Below are 21,184 nucleotides of genomic sequence, written 5' to 3' on the forward strand. Positions count from 1 at the left end.
GTTGAATTTGTTTTATTTTCAACCTTTCCTAGTGACGAGATGCCACCAATATTCTTCACGAATTGCATAGGTACCTACATTAAAAAAAATATATATGAGAGATACCTTGGAGACGGAGGTTGGATACATTTTTAATCAAAGTACAGAACGTACCTAGTTTCCTTAGATTCAGAACGAAGCCGCAGGTAAAATCCAGTTCCTTTCGTCCTTTTCATTCCTTGAATTTAAGCAAAAATCGTAGGCGTCAAATAAAAAAAAAGTAAACTTTCGATAAAACGGCTCCGCATAGTTTGCCGATTTCAAAGAACGATTTACCAATTTTAAACGCATCGATAGCCGACCTACGCCGTGAATCCTTTTCAAGAACTCCATCGGAGCATCGAGTTATTACTGAAAAAGTGCAATACCTACTCGATACAGAAGCGTTCGACTGAAAATGGAATGCGAGCTATGTCATTGGTATTACATCCGATTCGGAAATATCTATGTAGGTATGTAGTACGTATTCTATACGCCTTTTGGTTGGGCATTTTGCTAAAGACAATCTTGATTATAGTGTATTTTTATTTAAAGATAAAATGCAGCTAAAAATCGATGTTAGTAAATACAATTACGTTAATCAATAAAATTGAAGCGTTTTTTTAAGCATCAAGGTTAGGTATTTACCTTTAGTTAACTTTCTTACTGAGTGGGGTATGTTCCTATGGGTCAGGGATATTGGTTGCGCAATTGACAGGATTAAAGTGGTAAGCGATTGTTACGGGCAGTAAGTAAAGAAGTTTTCTTAACTTTAAAAAATAAATCTTTTCTTGAAACCTACCCTGTGTCGGGGTTGTAATTGAACCCGCGAAATGTACAGCGCAGAAGCCTGACTACTGAACCACTATAGGTACATAGTTAGGTACACCATATCCTCCGCTAAAGTTGGCTTTCTTTAGAAAAACGTCGTGCCCTTTATTAGGAAAATAATTTAAAATAACCGCCCAAATAATGCCACCAAAATAGATTTCTTATTAGACATTAGGGCACAGATATAGCTTGGTATTAAACTGATAAAAAAAAGATTGATCACCGTAACAAATGAGTCGGACAGCGGAAACAATTAATTAATCTATTAATGGATGTATTCTCAAGGTCTTTTGTAGTCTGACCTATTGTGGTCTGATGGGAGGAGACCTAAGCTTTCACGGAATAAAGTGACGAAAAAATGTATGTGACTCATTTTGCTGACCGAAAATGAAGGACGGTACCTGTAACGGCATAACATTCAAACGCTATCGGGTTCGTGCATTTGAACAAAGGCTGAAAATAATGTTTAATTGTTTTGATTATCCAGGTACAATCACGGTTAGCAAATTGATGACTTTTGGCCAGCGAAATTGTTCGCCGGCCGGCTGGTACAGAAAGGGCTAAGGCTAAGGCTTCAGTCAGTAGGTACCTATAACTCACTTTCCCACTGCACCTATATCTACCTACTCCCGGAAGTAAGAGTCAATGAATAATTTCCCATCTACAAAAAAGGGTCTTGCTTTTCTTAGAGGGGTTGGAACAAAAAGTTAAATTAATTTGCTACCATCGATGTCTCTTAGGGTGCAAAAAATCTTGTATTTGTCGCCAATATTCCGAAGTTTCCTTCCTACTCAAAATTAAGGAAAACGGAAATGTTAACACTGATTACAGTTATGAATAATGATTTTCCTTCCGAATTTAATTTGCACTTTCAATGTAAGATTTCGTTTAATTTTCCCGTTACGGAGTATCTTCGTCAATTGTCTAACTTTGTCTTGCGAACTTAACTTTTTTCGTTCGGAAAATCTTTAGAGGCTTTACTTTCGAAGTTCTTTGCTCAAATTGAGGTTGTGTTTCGTCTCAAAACTTTTTGATTGAGTGGATAGTTAATCTATCTATTTACACAGACACTTAGCCATCTGTTATTTAAAAAAAGATTCGTTTGTGTTTGTCTTATTCTGAAATTACCCTTACATCGTCATTTAATAACCTTCGAACGAACAAAATACCTGAAGAGATACTGCAATATGAAAGCATCCAATTAGCGAGAAGTGGGATAAACAAAACAACATCAATATTGGCATTCGATGCAGTTTACAGCGCTCATTTCCCAGCAAATAACAAACAGAAGCAATTTGATTACGAGAACATACGTAGATATATACCTAAATAGTAAAAGTTGTCCGTAATAACAATTCATAAAGGTTGGAGATTGATAATTCCGTGTTCTGACCACGTCGGAGGGCGCGCGATGGTTACCAATGTCCTCGGCTTTCAGCATGAAAATCAAAAGGATACAGTTTTCCTCCGTGGCATTATAATTTTCTCCTTTCCCACCACAGTCGGTCTGGGACCGTTGTTGCGAACGGTCGCGCGTCGCGTCTTTCCGTGCACCCAAAAACATCACAGTGAGATAAATATACCTAAATATAAATATTGTGTGATACAGCTGTGTTTTTGTGTATTTCTATTGACGTTTATTGGATTTTCTTGTCGGTAAGTGTGATTTAAGTCATTATTTGTGATATTTTCGAGCTTTTGTTTCGATACCTGTTGATTTTCGGATGGCAACATAGAATGATAAGTGAAGATAGAACATAAACCATTACATTAGAATACTGTAAAGCACAATGATTGATAGATCCTACATAATATTGTTTTTGTTTATTTGTTGTTTTGTATGTAAACAATTTTAATTTTAGACATGCGGGTTGATCGATATTGTCCTTTTTTATTTTTTTGTAGGGTAATAAAATGGATAAAATTCTCCCCTGTAATTATTTAATATGGTAGGTATTCCTACAGAATTACCTAAAATACCTATAACATACTGTCGGACGGTTACTCAACTGCCAAAGGCGGGTAATGTTTTTACAACACCATTTATTCCTAATTCTTTTTATAGAAATGTTTTTTAATAATATTAAGCAGGTGTTCTACTTAAGATTGGTCGACAAAACTTTAAGTATCAATATAACTTAGTTCAGATAAAAGGAACAAGATTTTAGGTACTGGAATATTTAGATGACGGCGGCATATTAATCATAGTATTAGACACCAAATTCACAAACTGTGTATGAACGATTTAAGTACATATATGCCTTCTACCAAATGGTTTACCTAGGTAGATACTAAAATAAGGAAACAAACAAAATCTAGTAAGTACAAAAAGCACTGGAATGGTAAACAATATTTTGGGGCATATTTCGGGTAGACCCTAAATCAATTTTTTTTAAAAGATGAAAATCTATTTGTGGCAGATAGGACATCGTTAACGCAAATAAGGAACATGATTCGAAACGAGACGATAATGAACATTTTAAATTAGTTTATCTGACTCATGCATTCAACCTTTTTATTCTGCTTCTGAGTCTTCTACTACAGGCATATTTTGTCTAAAAGAGGATTCTGTAAACACTACTGTAAACCAATTACTGTCACAATAAATTATTCTTATTCTTATTTTTATTGTCTACTGCAGAGCACAGGCCTCATCTGATACAGAGAAGGCGTTAATTATTGTTTGCCCGAAGCGGATGGCAATCTCAGACTTTACAGTCCACGTTTGTAACCAAAATATGTACACTCAAAAGTACTTATGTATGACTTTAAAAAGTTACACTGGTAGCCGTCTGGTCTGTTATCAAACCTGTACACTCAGATTTGAGAGGCAGGTGCTGTAACTAGCGATGCGTTCCGTCATTATTGCAAAACCCTTCAAAATCAGCCAGGACAACCACTTAGCTAATATTACAAACCCATTGAAAGACTGTGATTCAATAAGACCACAAAAAACTTATACAGCTACATTTTCTTACACAAGAAAAAAACAAAAGAATACCCAGACATTCGATCATGGCCTGTCCCCCGTACATCAGGGAACTGTAAGTAGTTAACAATCAATCGATAGCAGTTTTTATGTCTAACAGGGGCCGTAAAACTGTACTAGGAAAATGGATTAGTATGTAGTTACAAGCAGAACTGCCGCTTCAGTGGCGTTTTTTAGGGAGGGGAAAATGCCATACGATAGAAAAGTTGATGGTTTTTGGGGCAAAAAAGTGACGGATTTTTTGTGACGAAGCTTTGGGAGAAAATGGTTTTGGACAGGTGGTGGTATTCAAGATAATGACTGGCAATAGCCCACTGTTATTTAAGTTCATTAATTTGATCATTTTGGTTTCCGGTTTTCCGTTATTAAGAGTTTGTTTGCTCCTACGTTTTAGCTCGCTTATTTATCTAGGAGGGCTATAGGCACCTTTTTATCCGGGTAAGTAAAGTAGTTCCGCAGAACAAAGATGAAACCGCTGTTAATTTAATAATAGAATTTGTTTCCCGTTGAATAAATCGTCCCGACATTTAATCGCATTGCAAGGGAGTCACTTTTCACAGGAAATTGTGGATTCTGTTTGCATTTTCTTATTTGAATACTAGCTGTGGTTCACTCTTACTGTGGTTTTATTCGCATCCCAAGGGAACTGCGCACCCGAGTAAAAATGAGCAAAAATATTTTTCTGATCTATAAGCTATAAGTTTTACTGCTAACAGCCAGTTTCTTCATCAAAAGTAAAAGCCAAAGTAATGTCATAAAGTAAAAGTAACGGTCAAATTCGTTTTTTCAAGGCTAAAGTGACAACAAAACTAATAGAAAAACCGAATTTGACCGTTACTTTTACTTTATGACATTACTTTGGCTTTTACTGTGGCTTTTACTCTTGATGAAAAAACTGGCTGTAAGTATTATTCAAATTCAAATCCGTTAATTGTTTTCCCGTGAAAGAGTAACCATCCATGCATGCCTCAAACTTTTACGTTCATCATTAGTGTAAATTGTGGTATGAAGCAACATTGCACTAGGTAAGACTTAGATACGTATAGTATATATGTATGTACCTACTGTGTACATACTTGAATAGCATTGTAAGTATTATTTGTACAGCAGGCAGGTAAATACCCACAATGTAAAATGCGTTCGTATGCTGCATGTCAAATAGAAAGCTTTTAACGATAGTCAAATATTTCACGGGCATTTTCCGTGCGACAAAAAATATTTGAACATTTTTCATTGGAAAAATATTTTGACGAAAACGAAAACAATGACTGTGGTACATATACATATACATATATGTATGTACTTATTTATTGTGTGTTAAAACGGTTTTTGGTAAGGAACAATAAAACATCGGCAGTGTTCGTTTGTTTGTTTCCTTGAATGCGCTAATTTCAGGTCCCATACCTAAGAGACAGATCTGAAAACTTATTTCAGTATCAATAGATAAGCTATCTAACATAGAGGATTTTTTTCAAATTGGACTTGATAGTCCTAGTTCCTTTACTCACCGTTTTCCACCAAAAAAACTCCCGAACTTTATGTATACCTCATAAAAATATTTACAGGACCGATTTGAAATTAATTTCAGTGTCAGTACGTAAGCTATGTAACATTGAGGAAATTTCTTCAAATTGGGGAGGTCTAAGGACTAGTTCCTGTTTTAGCGCTTTCCATCAAACAAACTCTTCCTCGTACTTACTCGTAACTTAATGCAACTTACCACTTGGTACAGTTCATACTTAACTTCTTTAAAAGCTCGCAGAAATACGCAGCTCACATAGTATAGCTATAGCTCTGCTTGAAGCGCCACAGGTGTTTGCGAGGTATGGCACATAAGGTTAATGGCGCTTGAAGATTTTCAACATCATTGCGTTTTGTCACGTCAGCTTTCTTCATTTATTTGCTCTGTATACTGGAAAGAATTTGATTGAGTACTGACTTTGTGTAAGAGAATATTACTTTTATAAATTACTTTTAATGTAATGTAACTTCTAAGAGAAACTTGAACACTAATTATGAACTAATGTTGAAAGAAAAGATAATCTGTTGTAAACAATCTGTATTGAAGTGCAAAATTAGCAATCAACGCTCATTCTTCCTCTGTATGAGAAGAAGCCTGCGTTCTGTAGTAGGATAATTATAAAATAAGAGATGACAGAATTCAAGGGCTTTGAAAACCGCGGAGTTTATCAATTACGTAGTTTAAGTAAGTAGATATTTAGGTAGGTAGGTATAGGTAAATCCTTACCTTGTTAAAACTATTTTCGGCAACATGCATTTTTGAATTGGGTTCTTATAATACGTAAAGCTAAGACTAAAGTTACCTATTCTCCATATTTTTATACCTGATAAAGTGGGCAGGGTAAAAGTCCTTTTTCTTAGGATAGCAACCAATGATATCTATAGATTATTTTGTTCAGTTGGTCCCTAAGAGAGTTTGTTTAATTCCCAGTGTCAATTCGTTGATAGATCGATAAGTCGCTTTATAAATAGCTAATCTTTGAGTTGTAAGCAGTCGAGCAAAGGGAATGTTAGGTAAATGCGATGTTTTCATTATTTGTTTTTTTTAGGGTTCCGTACCTCAAAAGGAAAAAACGGAACCCTTATAGGATCACTTTGTTGTCCGTCCGTCTGTCTGTCTGTCTGTCTGTCTGTCTGTCTGTCTGTCTGTCTGTCAAGACCCTTTATCTCAAGAACGCGTGGACGTATCAAGCTGAAATTCACATGAAATACTCAGGTCTATGGTCCTTTTAAGCTGTGAAAATATCAAATTTCTAAGCCAAGCCAATCAAAAGATACATCCGATTATGTCGATATTTTCAACAAATTTTCGACACTCGCAAAGGAATCAAAACCTACAGGATACTTCCCGTAAACTCAGAGTCTTGAAATTTGGCACGAAGCATTGTCATATAATGCAAATATAGGAAAAATTACGAAAATCTCATTTTTTTAGTTATATAAATTAAAAAAAATATTTTAATAAAATGAAACTTACTACCTTATTTTTCACGAACGAATAAAGGTATCAAATTGAAATTTATACCAAATACCAAGGTCTATTGTCCCTTTAGGCAGTGAAAAAATCAACCTTCTAAGTTAACACGCTCAAAAAATACAGCAGTTATACCGACACCTTAGACGAATTTCCGTCACACGCTAGGGAATCAAAACCTACAAGGTACTTCCCGTGAACTCAGAATCTTGAAATTCGGCAAGAAGCAACGTTATAAAGTACAGATAAAGGAAAAATTGCGAAAATGATAAATTTGAAGTTACATAAAATATTAAAAAATCAGGTGTAAACATCAAATATTTTCTTCATTTCAATGGAGAATTTAAACGACCAAGTTTGACGGATTTAAGAAATCATTTCTTTGTAGTGAAAGAGTATACTCGCCGTTTATTTCCATTGTCATCAGGTCAGGATCTGATGATGGAAATCCTGAGAAATCGAGGGCAACTATCAGAAATTGCAGGCATGCATAGGATTAAAACTTGATTCTCAGATGTATGTCTGGTGAAACTATCAAACAGTGAAGGTTTAGAGCTTACCTGATGATGGAGACGTGAGAAAGTCGAGAGTACTCCTCCACGGCATGTTTTAGTTACGTCGTGTTTGGGCTTATATTATTCGTATTGACGAGAACTTTTCACAAAAGTTAAAAATAAAAACTTTTTACAAAAAAAAAAAAACAACTTCCAAAAACAACAAGAAAACTGTTTATATGCATCGGTCTAGATCTCAGTGGTTAAATAAATATAGATGCATCCTCTAGACACCGACTTCTAGACCGATGCACCTAACATCTTTTCAATTTCTTTCTTGCTTTTGTTTTCTTGTTGCTTTTTTATATGTTTGGATTTGGATTTGTTTGTAAAATGCTACAAAATAAAATAAAGCCGACTTTATAAAACAAAGAAAGGGACAGAATTACACTTTTGTCAAGGCTCTAGAAACGTAAAGCCAGCAGCCCCGAATCCTACTCTCTAGCAGTCGTTGTTACAATTCGACAGTTACAAGTCGTCAGGCAGTTTCGAAAAAAACATGAAACTGGGGCTCGTTAGGTGATTAATCCCTCAAAAATAAAAGATTCCCTTCCTGCAATGGCTGCTTTAACCCAAGTTAGTAGTGAATCCTAGAATTCTAATAGTGAACCTAAAATAAAATAAGCTCCCTCACAAGGTTACGGGATAAATTGTAAAAGAGTTCCCATAACTATATCTGATCTTTGCTATCGATCCCACAATGGCAGTCAAAGCTATCTATATGGAAAGTCTACGCTAATACGAATAAAATAAGCCCAAACACGTGGTAGTTGCAACATACCGTTCAGGAGTTCCCTCGTCTCTCTGTAGTCTCCATAATCAAATCAGCTCCAAAATACAGTCACATGTCTGGTTTTGATTCGATGCGTGCCTACAATATTCAAGAGTTGCCCTCGATATCTCAGGGTTTCCAGATCCTCATCAGATCCTGGTCATCCGAATTGGCATCTTCCTTCTTTATGAAAAGTCTTTAACAATAAAAACTAGCATTGCAACCTCTACAATCCTCTGTATCTGCTTGTCTTTTATATTTTTCAAACGATCCTGGACATTCGTCTCCATGGAATTTTAATAAAATATTTATATTCAAAGAAACGTCATACCATTCTCCACGATTTAAAACTACTTTGATTCATGTCCGCCACTTTTTACAAAGCGGGTCAGATATGCCCAATGACCTTTAAGACATAATTAGTTATATTCAATCAGATTTCTGAATGATGACTATAAAATGTTGTATATAAATAACTTTAATAAAATAACTTTTACAAAGTACTGGCCTACTATTTTAGTTATATTATAAAATAAAAAATATTAACTAAGTATTTTGACTCTCACGAAATTACCATAACTATGATTGTTCTAAGCTGAACGGTTAGCACGAGACTCACTTTTCATCTATACAGGATTTGTACGGAACCCTCGGTGCGCGAGTCCGACTCGCACTTGGCCGGTTTATTTTGTTTAGCTTTAGCTGTAATTAAAATGCGTAGGGTATGTATTAGGACGAACAGGTTTAGTTGACAAGAATAAAGATAAAGAGCATCCTCTTGCAGCATTTTAGTGTTCTTTCCTTAAATTATTGTATCGTCTTTAATTATATATATCGTAAACAGACGCAGAGCTTTCTTTAGTCGTTCTCTTCAAAAGAATTTGACATCTGTGGACAGAATAAGCATTATAATTTTGGTTTAAACACTCTTGCAAACGACATATGATGATTCGGCACAACAGATAATCATTAAACTGCAAAGACCCAGACCAGAGCGTTAGCTCTGTGTGTGTTAACACATTCTCACTACACAAAATGTTGAACAATTGTTCGCAAAAAAAAATTGATGAAATCCTGCCATAATATAAGAACAGGCGGAGATAAGCTCCTCATTTAAAATATTTTTATTTATAAAGCATATTAATAAATAGGTCCCTAAAGAGGATTTTGAAATAATAATTTCAGTCCCTTATTTCATTGGTGAAAACCATTAGCGCTATTTATTATTCAAAACTTAACCGAAACGTTTTATGGCCGTTTACAATATTCTACTATTTAACTGTTGGTTTCCTTACAGTTACAGTAACAGCCTTTTTTTTTATCGTCCCACCTGTGATTTCAGACTTTATAGTCCAGGTTTCCCAGGTACATACAAACTTAGAAAAGTTGCACTTAGAAGACCCAGGCACTCATACTTGAGAGGTTGGTTCTTCGACTTCCAGCGGGGCCCAGTAGGGCCAAGGCCTACCGGGGCTGCGGGTTGTTCGAAAGAGATACCGCGGCCCTGGTACATAAAAGACCAATGACGGAACACGACGGTTTTTAGTCAGTAAGAGTCTGACACTCCCTCACCGCTGCTAACCCACAGCGGGAGGGGTCATTTGATGATTTTTGACGTCGTTAAAAAAAAGGCCTCCACGACTTTTTCGATTTGCCTAGATTTTTGACATTTCTATCTAGGTAAGCTCCATACAAGTAATGTCAAATTGCTAGCTAAATAATAGATGGATAGAATATCGGGAGGCCGTTTATATGTTGTGGTGTAACTTATATTTATGATTTTGTATTGATAGAATATTCAATTCAAGTTTTCTAATACTTCGTGAAAAGAAAAAGTTTTTTGATAACATATTGTAGAAGGTAGGATATTTTTTGTCTCAACATATAAGTTCTTGACAAAATAATATTATCAGAAGACCTTGTTAAAATGACTAAAATAAAACACACGCGTAGGTACCTGTCTACTGACTTTGATAACAGTAATTTTATCGTAAAAGTGTTGTATTTAGATTATTTAAATCTAACGGACATAGGTACTGTTGCTGGGTAGTTTATTGCGCCACTTTTGCTTCCTAACAAAAACACATAGGAAGTGGTGAACACCGTTTTTCGGGAGAGTCTCATGTAAGATATTAGTTACTTTCAGCCTATTTTGAAAAACTTTCCATTTTTATTTTGGAAGCGAGACAGCAGAGCTAACTAGTAATTAACCGACACTTTATCGGTAGCTTAGCTACCGAAACCGGGCTTTAAGATTGTAATTACCGGTAATAGGTTGAGCAGCTCGCGTCATCACAGTTTCTGTAGAACTGGATAATGCAGTTAGAAGTTCCACGAGGCGCAGGTGTTCTTATGAAGCTAATCTGCCATCAGCTGCAGCACTTTTCTGCAGAAAACTATGAAGTGAAACAACATACAAATGTTTTTTGCTGTCTTTGTACAAAAAGTATAAATTAATGATAGTCCAATTGTATGTGAATATTATATCCTACAAACTATTTTCTGTTAGGATGAATGAACTATCTAACACTTGAAGTTTTTTTTAATGTAATCGGTAGATGATGATGATGATCCTCCTAGCCGATTATCGGCTACGGCGGCTGTTCTCATGTAAGGAGATTAGCCAACTACGCAGGAGATATTATAGTGCACGAGCATTTGCGCAGACACAGGTGCACTCCCTATTCCTTCACTCTCATAGCCCGATGGGACGGTAATCCGACACGACCGGAGAGAGATCAGGCGCAGGACCGACATTTTACGTGCTCTCCGATGCACGGGTGTATCAATCACCAGCTTCCAGGCTCCGGGCTGCTTTTGTGAAAGTCTTCTAAAACCCACAAAGCGATTTCGGCCCGACTCGCGAATCGAACCCGAGACCTCGTGCTCAGCAGCCGCACTTGCGACAGCTAGACCAACGAGGCAGTTATCGTTATAGTAATCGGTAGATAGTGTAGTTACATTAGATTTGTAATATTAGCAAAAAAATATATCCTAGTTAACTTGACTTTACGTCGAATAAGTAGGTATTTGGTACATTTTCTGTTTTGTCCCAACGTCTAACACTAAACAGATAACACATTTTGAAAATTGGTCTTTCCAGCTATTGGTCCTTCTGTCCAAAAGTAATACATTTACGAAAAAGTACCCTAAAGCTATATTACACGTATAGAACAGGTCGGCTTTCTCCATCCTATAAACGAGAGTATACCCTCGACATTTGGAGCACGGATGCTCGCATTCAGACCGTTAGATCGCTGCAGAACCGAACGAATGGGTGACAATTGGATAATTGGCTGATTCCTTATTGTATTCTCCTTTATGTACAATTGTTGCATTTCTATATATAGGTATTGTATAGGCAGGCTTCTATTGTAAAGTGAGACAACTACAAACTTTTAGGAGGCCAATGGTTGGTTTGGGATCATAAATCAGTATGGAAATGAATGGTTGTAAGCACATGACAATGATCAGGTAATCATTTGACCGGTATCAGACTGACTTTGATTGAATTCAAGATTTTCTTAAAAAATATGTTTTCCAACCATTGGGCAAACTGTTAAACTTTCACGTTTTAAGATTTGGTATACGACGATGTAAATTATACCTATATTTTGCTCTTCAGCCTCTCTTTTTGTAAAAAGTTTTTTCGTCACAAAAAATCTAGTTTGCCTCATACATATATGAATGAAATGAATCACCTAGATATCTTATCTTTCTTTCCCCTCTAATAACCACTTTCGCTGATAATAAAATGATAATGTTTCCCCAACAGGAAAGTCCAATAACGTCGGGCCTTTTCCACGAAATATTTGTGACCAAAAAAACCTATAACATCTATTTATGTATAATCATCTATCTAGTCTTTATTCAACCATGTTGGGGTCGGCTTCCAGTCTAAGCGAATGCAGCTGAGTACCAGTGTTTTACAAGGAGCGACTGGCTATCTGACCTCCTCAACCCAGTTACCAGGGCAACCCAATATACAATAATAGGTTTCTTTTATGAATAAAAATGAATCGCTTTTATTACTCAGCGAAAACTCGAAGATTGAAAGGCCCCCGGGGACGCTACTTTTTTATCCGTTTGCCTGAAGTATTTTTGTTGGTATGCAGGCAAAACCTCTAACTCTGGAACTACCGAATCGGCATATAAAAAGAGAAATAACCCCCTACCTCTTTTGGTTCACTTAACAACTAGTATATAGAAGAAGGTATGGATTAATTAAAAAAATAAATATCATTTAGATATTTAGAGACCAGCTAAAAGTTCAGCCCGCCCTATGCTCTGACTGTTATAGCCAGTTTCTAAATAATATTTTACTCTCTCCGAGTCATTGGTGATGGGGTGTGCCATTTACATAGATAAAATATTTGAGCGTGTTGAAAATTCGTGTTTATTATTAACACTACATTCTCATTCTAATCAGCTTCGACAAAAGGAGAGCTCTTTTTATAGCTATAGGTATAGCTATATAGGCTAGGTAGGTATTAAACATAGTCCTAAAAGCCTGTTTTCAAATGTTTTAAATCATTCCAAATTCAATTACCACTTAGATTCGTTTTTCAAACAATAGAATACGCAGGAAAATTCACATCTGATCTGAATTAAGTATTTTTTCCTGCGCTAAGTAGATTACGTAAAAGATAAACGAACAGGAAAAGGGCTATCCCTTTAGAATAAGCCCTTTTCCAGCTTTCAACAAAAGGGACTAAAATAATTCGCACAATGCTTCCAGGCAACGGCATTCTAATTATTCAGTGTAATGTCTTTTTTTTAAAAGCGCATTAAAAACAGTGTCCATAGAGCAGATTATGCAAAAAATCTAAACGAAAGACTGATCTACCCTTGAAGGAATGTAATTTATTAATTTTAATCTGTACCTAAAACACAAAAGAGAATTCATCATTTTACAAAGCTTTAACACAGACATTTTGACACTCTTGAAAAATTAAAATGATTTATTCGGAGTAGAGAAGCACCTAGTAGCGATACTAATAGCGACTAAAAATAAGAAAATGTCGATATTTTTGGCATAATTTTCTAAAATAATGATTAATTATTGTATGTCAAAGTAGTGATTGATCGATGGACTTTAAATATTGGTCAAAATAATCAGAAGTTTACTCATTAGTATTACGAAAACCAACTAGCATAATTACCTAGTTCGTACCTAATCTAAATAGATCAGAGTAGACAAACATAATTAATCATCGTCACTCATGTCCTAATTTAACAAAGAGGAGCTTCTATACATATAGACGACATTTTCCAAATAGTTCAAAATGATGTAATCACATAGTCTCAAAAATTACCAAAAACACCTCAAAAACCAACCAGCTCATCTACCTAGCCTTTTCCCAAGTATGTTGGGGTCGGCTTCCAGTCTAACCCGATGCATCTGAGTACTGAGTGACTGCCTATCTGACCTCCCCGAACAACCAAATACCGCTATATAAGACTGGTTGTCACACTTACTGGCTTCTAACAACCCGTAACGATTGTCAACGCTGTTCAACGACACGTTTAGCTTGGACATCTAGTTTATCGTGCTAGAAACACGGTACCTCAAATGACTAACGATATCGATAAAACATATCGACTCTGCCACATCTCTAGTTGCACTATATTCCGAATATTGTCCATTAGAGCGATCTGCCTAGTAATTAGTGTTTAATCCCAATCATGGCCGCTAGAGGTGCACCCTTTGTTGCCCCGTCATTTTGCTAATTAGTCAGCTAATTAGCCGTTTTATAATGTTGCTGGAGTGATTTATTATGTCTGGCATGTTTTGTTTTAAATACTTGATGGTTTTGAAGTTTTACATAGTTGTTAAAGGCTTTTGTTTGTGAAGGATCGGCTCGGGTTTGTGTGTATAAATGTATGTACATGCGCACTGTCTTTGTATGTGTAAGATTGGGAGCGGTCATTGGTTACCCTATGTTGACAAAGACAAGACTATGTTACATGATGTACTAACGTGGACTTTTCCGCCTGATCACCAGTGATTTTTAGCGTTTAAAGTCCTATGGTGCTATTGAAAGAAAAGTCTTTATAGATTTCACCTTCTAGGAACGCATAATATCGTTTATTTAAGGTGCTTGTGGCAAAGCAAGAAAGTAGTTTTTTCTAAAGAAAAAGCAAAATGGAATCTAGTGGTGGTCAGGCGGGAGTGTCTACATAAGTTTGACTCAGCCGCTGTCTGTATTTTCTAAGCCATATTTCTCATCATAATCAATCCAGTAATTACGATAATTTACGGCGTATACCACGGCAGAATAATAAAGTCTTAAGATCCATCTATTAATGGCTTTATTAGCATCGCATGCGGCCGTCTGGATTATATTAGTACGAAAGCTTAGAATAAAGTAAGACCACATAAGACATGTGTATCAAGAGTTTTGTAGGTGCTATATTTTCTTCAGTGTTGAAAAATGTTTATGCGCTGTCATCATAATATAGGTGAAAATAAATGGCTTAGTTGCCTTAATAATGAGGGTTTCCCTGATATTGTGGTGATAGATCGATTAGCGCGCCGCGCGATGATAGTCGATGTCGCTGTTCCGCATGACGAGAACCTTGTGAAAGCTGAGAAAGAGAAACAAATAAAGTATCTCGACTTAGCGCACGAGGTTGTCGCCATGTGGAGTGTCGACACGGCTGTTGTTGTGCCGATTGTCGTTACGGCCAATGGTTTAATAGCCAAGAGCCTCGACGAACACCTCAGGAGGCTCTCGTTGGGCGGCTGGATCAAGGGACTGATTCAGAAGGCAGTACTCCTTGATACGGCACGTATTGTGAGGAGGTTTCTATCTCTGGGACCCTAACCACCGGTACCTTGGACCCTGTGCCCGATATCGGTGGCAACCTATTTTTTATATTTTTAAATGTTTTTTATTTTTATATTTAATATTTAAAAATGTAAATTATATGTTTAAAAATAAATAAATGACTATAAAGGGTTTTCTAAAATGGCGTCCACCAGGTGGCAGCACCGAGTCGTCAGGTCCAGGTAACTGTCAAAGTGCTTATCTTTACTATGAATAGTGAACGATTTTAGTGTTTTTATTTTATTTTATAATTAAAGCACTGCATTATTGTTTTACTATTGAGGTTGAGTAAATATAAAAAACGAAATCATATTGTGTTAACAAATTTTTCAACAAGCTTTTCCTTAGTACCAGTGACTTTTGCACCCTCTCTCTTAGCTCAATTTTTAGTTCGGAAACCTTATTCTGACCGTAGTCCATAATAAAATCAATAACACTTCCAATATAACAGAATTTCAATAAACAATAAGTTCGGACCCTACAATTCCATACTATTTGACAGCTGTTTGGACCTGACGCATACGAAGCGCCGCCTGGCGGCAGAAAAAGTATCGAAAACCCTCATTGGTACAAATTCTATAACTGAACAACGACAAAAATATGCGGTACGAAATCTGCCGTTCGCCTTTCTCTTTACTTTCGAAAATATTTGCAAAACAAAGTTCACCCAATCAAAGGACTAGGAGGCTATTGTCGAGTTTTAGAGAGGCTATAAAACCATACTTACCTATGCGTAGCTCATTATAATCCTCAATATTGATAGCCAAAATATGGTTTTTGAATTTAGAACTATTGACAACTGGCGAACTTAATTGTTCTTTTTCCAATTTCAAAGGTTATTCCATTTAAAATTTCAATTCAAACCCAAAAAGTATCCGATTGTTTTTTGTCAATAAGGCCAGCACATAACATATGAAGTACTCAGATGTCAAGTTAACAAGTGAAGTTTATTTATTTTTTTATTTATTCATCTACATACATTTACCATTACAGGTTACCCCAATGCGAAAGTTGTCACTATGTTATATTATTGTGTCACTAAGTAATACTTAAGTGAGTGTCTCTTCACTCATGAAGACAGATTAGTTTATGCCAAGAATTATCTCTGAGCCTTATAAGTAGTAACAAGATACGCTTAGTAAAAAGGAGTTTTCTAGGTGTGTGTAATATTATAAGTAAATAATGGATTCCTGTCAAGACATAATATTCGGTATTTAGTTAAACGATAGATAGTCATTGATTGATGATAATATATTGATAAAAATAGTTTATAATCTCTTCTTGTTTAGCGTTAATTCCTTACAAAATACCGGGTCGTATGGTCCTTAGCCTCAGTGAACTTTAGATATACCACGTGACCACTTTAAACTTAGTTAAAAGTACCTACACTTCATTGACACTTAATTATCGAGTAAGAGTTTAATTAGTTTAACATATTCAAAACGAAAAAGTAAAAGATATAAACGTGCAAAATGTATTGAATGATTTGTTGCGTTCTTAACTAAGATTTATGTAAATAAAGATGCAGAATTACTAACTACCTTACGGCTCCTGACTGCCCGTAACGACTGCGCAAAGATGATCAAATGACAGCCTAGGCCCATCAATACAACGTAGGTATAACTGAAAAACCATAGCTAGGAACAAAACAAATATTTTCCCGTTGTAGTGTTTAATGAACTTTCCACATTCTTGAAAAACAACAGCAGAAAAACAAGAAATGTATTTTCCCCGTCCAAATTCGTCACCTGTAGACTTTACTCACTAAATCAGTTCTATAATAGTTCAGTTAATATTAGTCGTAAAGTACACTAATAGACGTAGAAAGTCTAAATTTACCGTTTTATTGCAATTGACGTAAAGTTTGACGTGTGTTGTTAGTGTTCCTAAATTGTTGCAGTATTGTTCATTGGGGAATACAAAGTATGAGTTGGGAAAATTTTTATTTAGTGTTTTGTAATGGTTGGCTATTTTTAGTGTAGTTGAAGTAATGGCCTGATTATATTATACTACCTTCCGCCTGCGACTTCGCCCGCGTAGAGTTCGGTTATATCGCGTTTCCAAGAAAATTCTTCAAAAGTCCGGGATAAAAACTATCCTCTGTTCTTTCTCAAGGTCAACTCTATCTCGGTACCAAATTTTATTGAAATCTGTTCAGTGGTTTAGACGTGAAAGCGTAACAGACAGACAGATAGATTAGTACATAATATTAGTAGGGATGTGACTCTCTTCTAACCTTCTCTTCTCAGTACTATTTAATTCTCGTTTCTATCAGAGTAACAATAATTGTTACTACTACATACTTTATATTTCCACCTTATGTACTTACATTATGGAATGCAATGAATGACGAATATGTATATTGAATGCCAATACTCACCACATTGCATAACTGAAACAACGTTCATGTACAAAGATATACATTATTCAATCCCTCCTTTCTTTCCAATAAATGCAAAACTGACTTTGTTTATTTGTTACGCTATCACGCGAAAGCGACATAACTAATCTGAATGAGATATTCGATACCTAGATGCAAGTTCCTTAGCAATTTCTACTCTTCCTACGTGGGAATTCCGGCACAGTTTCAAGCTCAGACTAGCCTCCTTTTTGATAAACTAAGTGGCTGTTGTATCAAAGCCTAATTGGAGTGCTTTAATCAAGGTATGGGGAAATAGTCGCTTCGGAACCCGGGCTCACCTAGCTGAAACCGTGGGGCACAGTTAGTCGTCTTATGTTTTAATGTAGGTAAATCAGTACGCCCATGAAAATCATAAAGACATACTTTTAAACCCTTTCACAATTTATAATTAGCAACACCGATAACGAAAACGAATTCCTGGAAATTCACTTCATTACATAGCCAAGTCAAAGAAAATAACATAGTAGGTACATAATAAAACATTTAGCTAATTAGACATTTTGTTCGCGAAGACGGTTTTCTTCATATTTTAGCAGTCAACGCCCGATAAGCTAGCGAGGCGAGATTAAATTATCTCCCTCCGTAGCTGACGTGTTTTACTACACTTGAGGGCAATGAATTCGGGTCGTTTGCAAAGATTTTAATAACTCAAATAATTATGTAGACTTTTTTATTGACTGTAAGTACAAGTTATTGTGCTGGAATAGGTACAGCGGGTAAATAATGAATACAGATATTTTTAACTTCATCCTGGTTTCGTAGACATTGTACAAACAACCTGTCTTTAACCTGCCATTTGAGTCAAAAAAGACTTCGGGACCTTGTGAAGCTATGAAAATAGAAAATGAAAAACACATTATATAATAAATTATGGAATCAGGCGTTACTTTGACTAAATCTATGACATAAAATATTATAAAAATATGTTAAGTTAATTCCATGAGATGGTAAATCGAGGCATTGGATACTACATATTTCTCTGACTCTTCGACCGTTCGCGCATACTTCATATTTTTCCTATCTAACACATTGTATGAGTTTAAAGAGTAGCCCAATTAAACTGCCAGTAACTGTAATATCTGCCTTAAATTCCACCTGTAAGCCACAGGTACATACATATTACATAACCTACATGGCCGGATCATTTGCTAGTCCGTTATGCCAAGTTCAAGTCGTTGGTAGCACCTGTTGACAGGGCTTGTTGGGGTATGAAGTATAGCTAGTACTTATGTGGAGTTGAAGATGGCTGACTTTGATTATGTGTAGGAACTGTGTAATGCAATAATTCTTGGTGTAAGCTATATAATTTTCCGGAGATTTTGATTAATCGATTAAAGTTCGATAGTGAATAGAATTAGTTTTACTATGATTCTCAAAGTGGGTACTCATCCCGGTTTGACGGAGTTTTCCTCTACCAACCATCCAGGGGTACGATACCATATTAATTAAATTAAGAAGGCCTGTTACGAAGAAACTTTTTCAGACAGTCGGTGTAGTATTTTGATTCAAGTTCTTCAGTTTCTGACTTCACACGAGAAGCATGGAAAAAAAATGAACAATGCCACATTCACAGTAAAATTTTAAATACCACATAACAAGAAGGAGGTCCCACTACGACCAGAAGATATACAACCTTATGTATTATTTAAAACTACCATAGACTAGACATATAAAACCTCATAGATCAGTGGTACGTGCGACAAACATATTGCTGCCCCCGGCGCGGGCTGACAGCTCTGTGATTTATGCTGTTAATACCGACCCTATGTTCGGTAGATGTATTGCATTTGACCGTTTGTAGATACGCAAATATGTTACAGTTTTAGCTGTGTTGGTGGTAATGTTTGTAAGATTAAACTTTACATATTAGAGGCGTTAGTACACCTATGTATAATATACACACATATGCGTTCTGGCTACCCTTTGGACATCATAGCCAGTCTTACTAAGGGGGTATCGAGTTTTCGAGGTAACGGGATTGAGGAGGTCAGAGATCGGTTCATATAAAACACGAGTTACTCCAATACATTCAGTAACACTGGAAGCCCCAATATAGTTGGGAAAAGGCTTGACAGAGGATACTTGTCTATTCATACCTATTTCTATCTATGTTTTCAACTGGTAGATTCAATTTGTATTATAACTTCTTGTTTGTCTTATGACAAATAAATAGCTTTTTCATTCATTCATTCTATTTTCATATCAACGTTATAAATAACTCAAAAGTAAAACAGGTACTTAAGTAATAATTCTAAGACAACAAAAACTTACTGGAACGCCCACGTTCAGATAATTAGAACAAAATGATGTCTGGTTGTGTTAAAACTCCCACTTACTTCCTACGACTATAACAGTGTTATTGCAAGCCACGCGAATATTATTACGTATTTAATTATCTCATTTACTACTGCATAATATAGGTACTCGTATATAGCTATAGGTAGGTACATCAGATGCGATCTGACTTTCTTTGAAAACTATTCAACTTTATCCAGTCTTAAAATGGTATCAATATCAAGTTGCCAAGCTAACTGATTTAAGGAAGTCAGATAGGCAGTCGTTTCATGTTAAAGACTGATATTCAGCTGTACTACACGGTTAGACTGAATCATAATTATTATGATTAAGAGAGACGATGTAATGTTCTGAGTCGAAATGTTTCTACTCTTCTGTGTTTAAAAGGTCTTTTTAACACATAAACAGTTCTCTAGAAAGCTGATGTGCCCATAAATAGTAAAAGTGTAACCCCACAGCTTATTTTGAATACTGATTAGAATATCGATCGGGCAAATAATTAAAATCGGCGAGCATCAAAAGGAATTATTCATAGCCCTGCTTTGAAGATAACGGGTAATCTGTTAATTTGTATGTATGACAGATACCTATTATACAACGTATATAGATTATAGATCTCCTGAGTTGAACTAATCTATAGACGCATTCTCGCCCACAATATTGTTAGGTACTGTGATATTATATATTTACATCTAGAACAATATACGCTAAAATATATCTACACAGTACGCCCACTTTAGCAAGGTATGGTAGGTAATTTAAGTATACATGGTATGTAGACCAAATTAAGATCTTTCCATTTTTATTTGAGATGAAATGTTGCATCCCAAACATTTACTTATTAAAACACATTTTTGCTCTTTCATTGCCCTTTGCGTACCAGGATCGCGGCAACTCTTTCTTTTGAACCATCCAGCTGTCCAAGCAAGCTAAACCTTTGCATGCAGCTAACATATGAATAAGGATGACTACATACTCGTAAAAGACATAATTAAAGCCATACTGTCCATTTTCTGCCCACCAGACACGCGAAGCGATGTTTCACGATATACTGCTAGGTACCTAAAACACATACCTACGGAACTGCAGTGCCCACTAAATCAAAATAGCTGGCTACCGCAAAATTGGCACCGAACTGCTCGCAGATAGCATCGAGTAACAACGTGGAGTATACCGCGGTATTGGTAGCATACCTCCGAGTAACGTACACGCATACCTCCTGCGAGCGTGGGTGGTGAATGCTGCCTGGGATATGTGGAATGGCGGGATGGTGGCTTTTGAATGTGAGGTACGTTTGTTTCAGACTGTACCACTAAATACCTACGTATGTTTAATGTGAAAGTACTTACCAGGTAATTACTACTCTCATTTAAGTAATGTAGGACGTCGTAATGAAAGATGGAACGACGATTTAAAGGTTGTGGGCAGTAGATGGATGTAACCGGGATGGCTGACGTTGTAGGGAGAACGACCACAGT

The 21,184-nt window shown here is 36.1% G+C and overlaps 1 protein-coding gene across 1 annotated transcript in view; it reads left to right on the forward strand.

Moving 5' to 3' along the window:
• The first annotated feature begins 2,228 nt into the window (after positions 1–2,228).
• Positions 2,229–21,184, forward strand: part of LOC110377635 (uncharacterized) — a 103,049-nt gene continuing 84,093 nt past the window's right edge. The window contains exon 1 of the mRNA XM_049845955.2: positions 2,229–2,505. The gene's annotated coding sequence lies outside the window, so the exon portion shown is untranslated. The remainder of the gene's footprint in view (positions 2,506–21,184) is intronic.

This window comes from Helicoverpa armigera, chromosome 25 (genome assembly GCF_030705265.1).
Source record: "Helicoverpa armigera isolate CAAS_96S chromosome 25, ASM3070526v1, whole genome shotgun sequence".
Taxonomy (NCBI): domain Eukaryota; kingdom Metazoa; phylum Arthropoda; class Insecta; order Lepidoptera; family Noctuidae; genus Helicoverpa; species Helicoverpa armigera.